At 42.5% G+C, this 11,067-nt stretch overlaps 1 long non-coding RNA gene across 3 annotated transcripts; it reads right to left on the reverse strand.

Annotated features, from left to right (window-relative positions):
- Positions 1 to 902: 902 nt before the first annotated feature.
- Positions 903 to 6,423, reverse strand: LOC119879375. Of its 3 annotated transcripts, XR_005387479.1 has the most exons (5): positions 6,136 to 6,423; positions 5,644 to 5,785; positions 4,548 to 4,592; positions 3,515 to 3,725; positions 1,205 to 1,228 (listed from the first exon to the last, which is right to left on the reverse strand). It is a non-coding gene; the product is annotated as an uncharacterized LOC119879375 (long non-coding RNA). The 3 variants fall into 3 exon arrangements; XR_005387478.1 differs by lacking the exon at positions 3,515 to 3,725 and having other exon boundaries at positions 903 to 1,228; positions 6,136 to 6,419; XR_005387477.1 differs by lacking the exon at positions 1,205 to 1,228 and having other exon boundaries at positions 3,140 to 3,725; positions 6,136 to 6,420.
- Positions 6,424 to 11,067: the final 4,644 nt, after the last annotated feature.

Raw genomic sequence — 11,067 nt, forward strand, 5'->3', positions numbered from 1 at the left:
TGTTTTCTTGTTCCCTTTTTTTCTTTCTTTCCTAGCATTGATAATAATCTCATTCTCTGTTTTTTTATGATGACCTGAAATTTTTAGGACACACTTTTTTTAATAAACCTTTTTTGTTGTTTTAAAGTAAGCTCAGAGCTCAACGTGGGACTCAAAATCATAACCTCAGGGTCAAGCATTGCATGCTCTATGAGAGACATTCTCAAGCAGATTCTGCACTAGAGGCAAGCCCAGCATAGGGCTCCATGCCACTCCCAAAGATCATGACCTGAGCTGAAACCAAGAGTCAGACATTAATCAACTGAGCCACCCATGCACTCTCAACACCCATTTTAAACTTAACAAATTCTCTATCCATCATAGGAAACAAACTAAGGGTTGCTGGAAGGGAGAAAGGGTGGGGATGGGGTAACTGGGTGATGGACATTAAGGAGGGAACGAGATAGAATAAATGCTAGGTGTTATATAAGACTGATTAATCCTGAACTCAACCTCTGAAACCAATATTACATTATAGGTTAATTGAAGGGATTTAAATAACAAAAAAATTTTAAATTAATTAGGATACAGTAATAGGTATTTGCCAAGTTACAGATCAGTCCTCAATAAAACCTGTGTGATGGATAGGTGTAACTTGGACCCCTTTTGTCTTGGACACTGAGCTCAATGATCACATGTTCGTCTACCCATTTTCTTTCCTTTTTAAAAAAGATTTATTCAAGTCATTTGAGAGAGAGACAGACACACAGTGAATGGGAGGAGGGGCAGAGGAGAGGATCTGAAGCACACTCCAAGCCGTGCACTGAGCCCAATGCAGGGCTCACATCATGACCCTGAGATCAACACCTGACCTGAAATCAAGAGTCAGATGCTTAATCCACTGAACCACCCAAGCACCCTGTTTGTTCATTTTTAATGGAGAACACTGGATTCTCTCTTCGTGAGTATCCACCTGAGTCACTGTTGTAAACTCTGCTGGCTGAGGTAGGACATCAGATAAGGATCTCTTCTATGAAGGCTTTGGAAGAGGATCCCCAGGGCCTGGTGCCCTTTCTTCTCCACCATCCTCAGCAGGGTCTCATTCTTCCGCTGCTGTGTAGGGCACTGCTGCACCAGCTCCTTCTCTTCCTCGGTGAAGACCTCACTGTACTGAAGGTCATCCAGTACTCCATTCAGGTCTCCCAGCCTGGCTTGCAGCTGCCGTGGTGCTCCTTCAGAAAGGCCTTACCTGGGCAGAAGGAAGAGTTGCAGACTCAGAAAGGGATAGCACTCTTATGGAGTTCACAAGCTACATAAGACATAAGACATATTCCTTTTTCCCTGAAGTAAGCTCCATGCCCAGTGTGAAGCCTAACTCAGGGCTTGAACACATGACCCTGACATCAAACCCAGAATTGAGATCAGGAGCCAGATGCTTAACTGACTGGGCCACCCAGATGGCCCTTAAAGACATAATTCTCTGTATAGATAGTGTTCATTCTCTTTTGCATGTTGCCCAGACAGACCTTACATGCACATCTTCAGGATTCCCAGTCCATTTTCAGGGGACTATGAATTTAGGGAAACTCAATGATTCCTCTACTTCAATCCCATCCCATCCCCTCCCTCCAAGCTTGGAGCACCTCTCCTTCATCACTTTCCAGTTTTCATTGGAATCCTAGAGAGGCTCTATCTTGCTGTACACTCATCTATTCATCTTCTAACAATCTTCAAGTTCATACATTGATATGCATGATACCGGAGGTGCAGGTGGTCTAGACTAGCTCTCCACCCTCAGGGGTCTTCTTAAAAAGTGTATAGAAAGAGATGTAAGTGGCTAAATACAACACAGAAGAGACCAGGATCACTGGAGAGAAGAAGATATTTTGCATCATGCTGACTCAGGGTTCATGCTGGTTCCCATATATAATACCTGTGTGACCTTGGCCAAATCTCATCACTTTCTTTTTTCTCAGTTCATTCAGTACAACCATGACTGCTTTAGCCTTTTTTTTTTTTTTTTTTGAGAGATAGAGAGCTCCAGCAGGTGGAGGAGGGCAGAGGGAGAAAGAGAACCTTAAGCAGGCTCCATGACGTGCTTAGAACCCAACTAAGTACTCAATCTCGTGACCCTGAGATCATGACCTGAGCCAAAATCAAGAGTTGGATGCTTAACCTACTAAGCCACTTAAGAAGCTAAAAGTATGAATGCTTCCGACTTATAACTTATGCAATTAGAACTTTCGTTCTTAACACAATGGCACAGATCGTTATGTCCGTCATCTGCTCCTATAACCAAACAGTTTAATTTAATGATCTGATTTCTCTGATGTCTTGGTGCTTCTATGAAAAATCATTGTAACTGTACATTCGATGATTCCTCAATTGGAATAATCAGTTTTCTGTTTTCAGAAAGATTCTCATCTTAACCTAGTCTCACTGCATTGGTTGTGGTCATCTTACCCAATGTTTAACAACTTATACTCAATCTTCTTTTTTTTTATTATTTTTATTTTTTATTTATGATAGTCACAGAGAGAGAGAAAGAGAGAGAGGCAGAGACACGGGCAGAGGGAGAAGCAGGCTCCATGCACCGGGGCCCGATGTGGGATTCGATCCCGGGTCTCCAGGATCGTGCCCTGCGCCAAAGGCAGGCGCCAAACCGCTGTGCCACCCAGGGATCCCGATACTCAAATCTTAACTGGACATAAACTTCACCTTTTTTCCCCCTCTCTACGATGCACTCTGAAACATTTTAACTCATTCAATGTTTGATCTGAGCCTGTGTATTATTCTTTCTTAAACCCCCCTAATATTCCTTTGGAACACATCCACAACTGTTATTTTGATAAGCACTGTGCAATCAGCTTTGTTGTTTCCACCTGCTGGAATAGAAACCCCATGAGTGCGGGATGTGTGAAGTAACAGGCATTGCCATGTTAGCTCCAAACCTCCTCCATGATTCTGTGGGGGAGCAAGTCAAAGACTATTCACAGGGATAGACAGAAATGGGGTATATAAAGCACAAATATACATACCTGAATATTTGTCATGCTACAGGCAGTCAGTAAGTTGCATTTGCCATCATGATCCTTTTAATTACCCTGCTTTCATGAGGGAAAAATGCAACCAAAGCCTTTGGGTAAGAAATATAGGATGACTAGACTTTAAAGCAAAGTCTTCACAGAAGACTTAGTATCAAAAGAAGATCTGAAGGAGTAGGATCTTGTATGAAATACAAGATGCCACCAGGCCAAAAGGGAAAAAGAGGAAGAGAGATGTCATGCTTCACAGTGCATGGTGGCCAGAATGGAGATTTGGCTGGCAAAGATGTGGGCTGGCAGCAGCTTCTGAAAGGTCTTCTAGAGAGAGAAAACCAGGCTCAACTTTATCTTGTGACAACGGGTGACAGATATCTCTTGCTCAAGAGCTTGCATAATAGGAAGGGTGGAGACCTTTTGCTGGTGCCACACACTCACCACCTGCATAAATCCTTTTCATTTTCTTTGTGAAATCATCCTTAGCTCATGCTTACCCAAGATCTGTGGTTGGGTTGGAACCCAATTGCGACTCCAGGTGTGGGGCCTGATTTTCTTTAGCTAGTCTGCCTCTCTGGACCTCCTGACAACACCACCAGCTGGCCAGGAAATGGGTCTATTGCCATTTCAAGCCAATGTGACACCTGAGGAGAGTCTTCTCTTCACTGAGGGGCATCAGGAGATGCTATCTTTCTCCTCCTGGATGATCTGTTTTGAGATAGGAGGACTGTCACTTTTACTATGTGGAGCCTGACAGTCAAAGCCAACAACATGGAAGGCAGAAGGGAGTCCCTTGATCTTTATTCCTTATTTTATTTACTTATGTTAAAAAGGCTTTATTATTTTACTTTTTTAGTAATCTCTACTCCCAACATGGGCTTGAACTCACAACCTCAAGATCAGGAATCACAAGTTCTTCCAACAGAGCCAGCAGCCAGGTGCCCCTTGACTCCTTACTTTGAATCATTTCTTTCTCTGCTACCTACCAACTCCAGGAACCTTAACCAATGCCCAGCTAATCCCTGTTCTTGATTTTCACAGCAGTCTCATAACCCGGTTCCCACTTCCTGTCCGTTCCTTGCCCACATTCATCCACACTCTTGAGAAAAGTGAATGCATTGCTACCTACCCTGCAAAATTCCCCCGTTGGCCTTCGGCCTAATGTCCAAAAGATTTCAACCATCATCCTTATGCTTTCAACGTCTGTTTCTTGCCTGTCTCTCTGGTCTCATGGGGCCTTCCTCCCTCTAAAGTTTCATGTCCCGCCATATCAAACTACTTTCACCTATAGTTCATCAGATGCAATATGTGTTCCCCAATAAGATTGGTTGCATGCTCAGAGTCTGCATATTACACCCCCTCACGAGTTTGGGTGAGGCTCCTGAAGTGGCTCAGGCTCCTTCTTTGTCTCTGACACCACTGGATCTTTGTAAATGAAGAGAAGGTATCTCTCATTGAGCCACATCACACCACTCAACACCTCCTGAAATCAGACACATCCTTCTGACTTTTGGTCAGAAGTGCACTCACCTGAGAGAGGAGGAGGGGCTGCTGCAGAATGAAACTGGAGATCCACTAGGAAAGGAGGAGAAGTTGGAGAATGAAATGAACCATATACCTTTATCTAGGTGTTCTTTTCTTTTCTTGTAAGTGGTTTCTTCTTGTTTTATTCATTTAGTAATCTCTACAGCCAACATGGGGCTCAAACTCACAACCCCGAGATCAAGAGTCACACGTTCTTCTGACTGAGCCATTCAGGCAACCCTGTAGTTTCTCTGGTCTTTGATGTAACCCACTAAAGTAATTTAACTCTACTTCCTAACTTAAAGATCCCATTGAAACATCATATACCAATGGCACCCAATTAAGTAGAAGATCACTTACTACCTATTAAGGAAATGCATCCAAGGAGGGAACTCATTTTTCCTTTCTATTTCTATTTCTATTTAGGAGTCAACGTGAGGAAATGCGAAAGGTACAGTAAAAATGATCATACTCTTCGTCATTATCCTCTAAGTAAATGTATTTTTGACATGAAATGCCATCATTTAGTGAGTACATTGATCAATAAGTGTTGATATTCTTTAAACTCTAGAACACTGAAATTGTTGACAGTTCAGAAACTGTAAGTTGAACACACTTGTAAGTCGGTGGGACATTTGCTGACTGGAGCAACCATTTGGGAAAATAACTAAATTGTGTTTATCATTAAGCCTTCAACATGGTCTTACGTTTTCTTTCTAAAAGTTCTGCTGTTGTTTAAAGTTCTGAGACATTTTATGTCCTCCCTCCTTCAGCAGCTGCTTAGTCTCCATTTATGTCAACAAGTATAAAATTGCCCAAAAGATAGGATTAAACCAAGTTTATGCACCTTCTGATTCTTATGAATCAGAATCCTGTGCAACATCTCCTAGGTAGGAGAGGTTCCAATTTTCAACTCCAACAGCCCCCTCTATCCCAGGCACACAAGACCAGTGCCAACACTTTTTTCAATGCAACATTGACTATAAACTGTAGTTGGGACCATACACAGACCTTCTCCTCTGACACACTACACTACAACCAAGGGGAGACGTGCATGATTTTTTTCCTCCCCCCCAAATTTTAGACTCATATTGTCACCTACCTGGCTTCACCAAAGTGCGCCAGACCAAAGTCTTGTGTCTTTTTTCAGCAATTTCAACTATGATTGGTTCCTTCATCTTCCCAGCATAGACTTTGGAGAATATCTGGATTTCTCCAGGACTCCTGTAGGATAATTTCAACTCCTAGAGGAAACACACCACTTGAATTAAAGCATCAGAGGGTGGGAGGGGGGGCAGGTGTGTGGAAAGACCTGTTTGACAACAGTGAACTGGCCACTGAAATATAATCGTTTCCTACACAGTCTAATAGCTGGTTGAGGGTGAAAAGAGGGAGGATGGTCAACAGCGTTTAAGGGTACAATTTTCAGAAATACTATTATCCCTGAAAGGGAAGGTAGCCAAGCTCTTATCAGGGTGTGGTTCAGAGAATAATCACCGGAGCTACTGACCCTGCATTAGTTTTCCATTGTTTTCTGAAGAACATAACATTTTGAAGCCTGAGTTAAATTTGAGTTAGATTCAATTCTACCAACCTCAGGTATTATCTCCAGATGAGCATTACTGGACACGATATAACGGGAACCAAAATTCAGGGGGTCCACTGGGGGTGAGGTCTGCAGACGCACACCATGAAACTTAGCTTCTTCATCATCTATTGCCTGAGGAAGAAGCAGAAGCAAATCAGAGGACAAAGCTAAAAGTAATAAAGCAAAGGTAGTGGCACACAAAGTCCTCCATATGTTGTATAAGTAGCATGTATGATATGATTCAAATGATGTAAAGATTTATGCCTCTGTGCATGAGGAGATATAGTTCTCTTAGGATTTTTTTTTAAGAAATCTCTACACCCAATGGGTGGTTCAAACTTACAATCCTGAGACTCAAAGTTGCATTCTCCTCCGACTAAGTCATACAGGTGCCCCATGGAGGGATGTATTAACAAAATTTTACTGGTGGTTATCTCAGAGCCAAGGAATTTATATCTTTTTTTGGGGGGCCGGGGGTTAATGGAGAGAGAATCCTAAGCGGTCTACATTAGGCAGAGCCTGACTTGGTGGCTCCATATCGTGACCTTGAGATCATGACCTAAGCCAAAATGAAAAGTCATAAGCTTAAACAACTGAGCCATCCAGGTGCCTCCTCCCAAGACAATTCTTTTTATCACAAATCTCTGTATAGATTGATCATTCTTCCTATAATGTGGCAGGAATTGTCTGAGTGCTCCTCAAAGCTGCAGACAAAGACAATTCTTTCTGTTTGCCCTGGCAGGGGACCATCCAGTTTGCAGCTGGATCTATGAGGGATGAGGGAATAGAAGACTTCCCTGCATCACAAGGCTGCTACCCCATGAAGTGCTCTACTACCTGTGCACCAATACTGCTGTGACATCACCAGAGAGGCCCAGAAACAGAGCAGAGGAGCCTTTGGAACTATTTGAGGAACCTCCAAAGACACAGAATAGAACTGAAACAACAAAATAATAACAGCATTTGAGAGTCTCAGCAAAGCTCAATAGACACTTTATGGAATTAACGAGCAGGAATCACTATCAAAATCATTTACCGTGTAAGTGTTCACTTAGTAAATGCTCTTGGTGGTGAGTGATGAGAAGGAGGCAGGAAGGGGAAGGAGAAGCTAGTGATGTTCCACTTCTCGATCTGGGTGCTGTATACAAGGTGTGTCTACTGTGAAAATTAGGGAGCAATACATTTATCTGCCTATTTGATTCATGTTAAAAGAAATCCGTATATCCGTTTGAAGGGAAGGATGTCCAATGCTGATACAATTGGACCTGGAAGATCAAGTGGAAGAAAACTTTCAAATTGTATCAGGAAGGGAATGAAACTCCGGTGGGGCAGAGGCAGGGGAGGGAGGCAATGGGCTCTCAAGGAGTCACTACACACATGCTAGTAAAGAGTAACAGCTCCACAGGGATAAAAAGAAAAGGAAGGAGGAAAGACAGTAATGTGTCATGCCATCTCTGATGAAGAATTATTTAGGGGTGCCTGGCTGGCTCAGTCAGTAGAGCATGTCACTCCAACTCAGAGTGTTGAAATCGAGCCCCAGGTTAGGGTAGAGATTACTCTAGAAATCTTTTTAAAAAGTATTTTAAATGATTAGACACATTTAAAAGAAATTATGGTAATAAGAGATTGGAACTAAAATAACCAAATACATCACTATAACATTGATGGGTTATCCTATGTCTCTACCTCTGTGTGTGTGTGTATGTATGTGTGTGTGTGTGTGTGTGTGCTTCTCTTGAATAAATAGATAAATCTAAAAAAAAAGAAAAAGAAAAAACGTGGGGCGGTGGGTATTCCTTGTTGGCCCAGCAGTTGAGCATCTGCCTTCAGCTTGGGGCACGATCCTGGGATCCGGGATCTGGTCTTACATTGGGCTCCCTGCGAGGAGCCTGCTTCTTTCTCCCTCTGCCTATGTCTCTGCCTCTCTCTGTGTGTGCCTCTCATGAATAAATAAATAATTTTTTTTTTAAGTGACGGTTATGGGCAGTCGGGTGGCTCAGTGGTTTAGTGCTGCCTTCAGCCCGGGGTGTGGTCCTGGAGACGTAAGATCGAGTCCCACGTCAGGCTCCCTGTATGGAGCCTGCTTCTGGCTCTGCCTGTGCCTCTTTCTCTCTGTGTCTCTCATGAATAAATAAATAAAATCTTTTTTAAAAATTGACGGTTATCATTAAGAGCAGATTTCTGCAGATAGTGGGACATACTCCTGTACTTAGCTTGTTTTATGGATTAAAGGTAATTCCCTTTACCTGCCTTTTTTTTTTTAATAGCACTTGTCATAGGCACATATATTTTTCTTGTAGCAAAACATTTGCATCTTCCAAATAATCTTTGGTTGTCCTGCTTTTGTCTGTTTTGTGCACTGAGGCATCCCCAGCCCCTAAATACTGCTTGGAATAGGTAATGCACAGAATAAATATTTGTTGACTGGAGCAATGGATTTCCTGGAGCACCACGCTGAGACAGATATAACACAGGCCCCAAGTGTAATTTCAACTTTTCAAGGAGCCACATTTTTTAAAAAAGCAAAAGGAAGCAGATGAAAATACTGTTAGTAATATATTTATGATACGTTTCATATAACCCCACATATATTTCTTTAAACATGTAATCAATATACTATTTAAATAACATGTGCATTTTTCTTCATACTCTGTCTTCAAAATTTTAGTGGATTTAAAAAAGGTTTATTGCATAATTTAAATTTGTAGCATCTCTAAATTGAAGGACTCAGCAGCCAAGCATGGCTAGGGGCTAATATATAGGATTGTGCTGCTCCTGATGTAAACAGGGAACATTCTCAGGGCAAAAGTGGCATTTTGAGGTTGTCTTGTGTTTTCAAATGAAGAAAAGATTTGCCCTCTTCTCTTCCCCTCTGTATAGAGGAAGACAGACCACATTTCATTCCTTCTGTCAACATTTCATGAATGTCTATAGTAGGCCTTACATTGTGCTTTTAACTAACCTGTGATTAAGAGGTTATTTATAATTTACAAAGAAACAGACAATAAGTAAATAAAGAGATTCATGAGACCAATGGAAAGAAATAAATAGACACAATGATTACAGCTTGGGCTAGATGACACTACGGACAAAGAGATGACTTGGTTTATGTTCAAAGTGTAATAAGGATTTAGAGAAGAGTCTAGGCCAAGAAGTGTTGGGATATTTATGTTTGTACGAGATCTCCCTGTTGGCAGATAAAAAGTAGAAGTCAGATAGAAAAAAAGTCTGAAGGCCTGAGTCCTATTTCCAGCAGAAGTCCGTGAAGGAGGTGGACACCACTGCCGGTGGTGATAAGGAAAGGAAACTGGCTCCAGTGACATTATGAAAGTGACTTCTGAAAGCAGAGAGCTGAACTCACGCATCTCCACACTTATTGTCTCTGGCTCTATAGATTGCAAGCTCCAATAAAATTTCATGCAATATTACGACAGTAAAACCCATTGATTTTTTTTTTCTTTTGTAGAAGTCATTGATATGGAGGATACATTGGAGGAGGAAAGAAAATGAAACACAGGGATTGAAGATAAACTCTAGATGTGGGTTTGAGTGACTTAGTGGAACTTGGTTGGATATCCCCTATGGGAAGAGAGTTGAAAGAGCAGGGTAGCTTTGGGGAAGAAAGGAAGTAATACACGAGGCTAGGTATTCTAGGTATTCTCCTGGACACTCAAGTGGACACATTAAGTCAGGCAGTTCACAAAGCTCTGGAGGGTCGAGGACAGCGATACAGATTTAGGAATCTTCCTCTTCCATGGACTTTGGTGACAGGATCCAGAAGAGTCACTAAGGCCATCAGTGAGTCCAGGAGGTGAGAGATTTCAGAGCAAGTGTCTTGTGGAAGCCATTGGAAGAGGGACCATAACAGTTAATATGGAGATTGGGGAAATAGGGTATGAAGGACTTCTAGACAGGACTCTTTCCAAGGATGGGTGAGGCCAACAGCACACATGCTACCAGACTGCAGGGAAGAATCATCCAATGGAGACTTTGAACAGAATCATTTGAGGGAATAGAGATACTGTAACCCAGCAAGAAGCATCTGAGGGCAGAGTGAGCACTGAGGAATGTCCAGACCGGGGGCCCATGAAGCTGATGATCCATTTGCCAAGTAGCAGAAGAGAGAAATGGACATTCAGAGGTGAAGGAAAACATTTCTCTAATATGGTAGCTATGGTCAATCTGGGGTTGCTCATAGAATGGGAAGCCAGGGTAGGAGACACTGATGGAGGAGGCGACAGCAGATCCTTCCTGGTGTAGCGTCCTCCCAGGAAGGCCAGAGGAATGGGATCCAGGAGAGTCTCAGATCTGAGCCTCTAGCAAGTAGTAAGCAGGCTAATCTCTGCCCACTGCCCACGACAGGGCTAGGGAGTGAAGCCAGTACAGAATTAGATCTACAAAATGATAGGAAAATGAGGTCATTCCATCTCATTGTTTCTACTCAACAATAAAGTAGAGCAAGTGATCCTATGAGATTTGGGGTCAAGGGAGGAAGAAAGGCCAGTCTGGGGACTAGGGTGTGTCCACAATAGTAAGAAGAGTCATTTAAGACTTTGTTTTGGTTTTTGCTACGGTTTTCTTTCCTCCTGCATAGCCCAGGAATGGTCATCTCTAGCATCCAGATTAAAATATTTTCTCTTGTATTTTAAATACCCACAGTTACTCACAACCCTAATGACTACCAGGCATGCATCTGTCTCTCTTGGGGCTGAAGGAGGATAAACCAATTGTTAGAGAATCAAATGAACCTTCCCCTGGAACCTCTCGATCCAGGATGAGGGACAGAAGTGACACTTTATGTGGGAGCAGTAGCTCTCCAGCGACAAAGACCGGTGTATCTGCTTCAGCACTAACCCAGGAATGGTTGGGGGACTCTGAGCCTATCACAAATGTGCTGGAGGGAGATACCACTGCACAGGGAAAAGACTTCAGAGGGGT

The sequence above is a fragment of the Canis lupus genome, unplaced genomic scaffold (assembly GCF_011100685.1).
Source record: "Canis lupus familiaris isolate Mischka breed German Shepherd unplaced genomic scaffold, alternate assembly UU_Cfam_GSD_1.0 chrUn_S705H868, whole genome shotgun sequence".
Classification (NCBI taxonomy): Eukaryota; Metazoa; Chordata; class Mammalia; order Carnivora; family Canidae; genus Canis; species Canis lupus.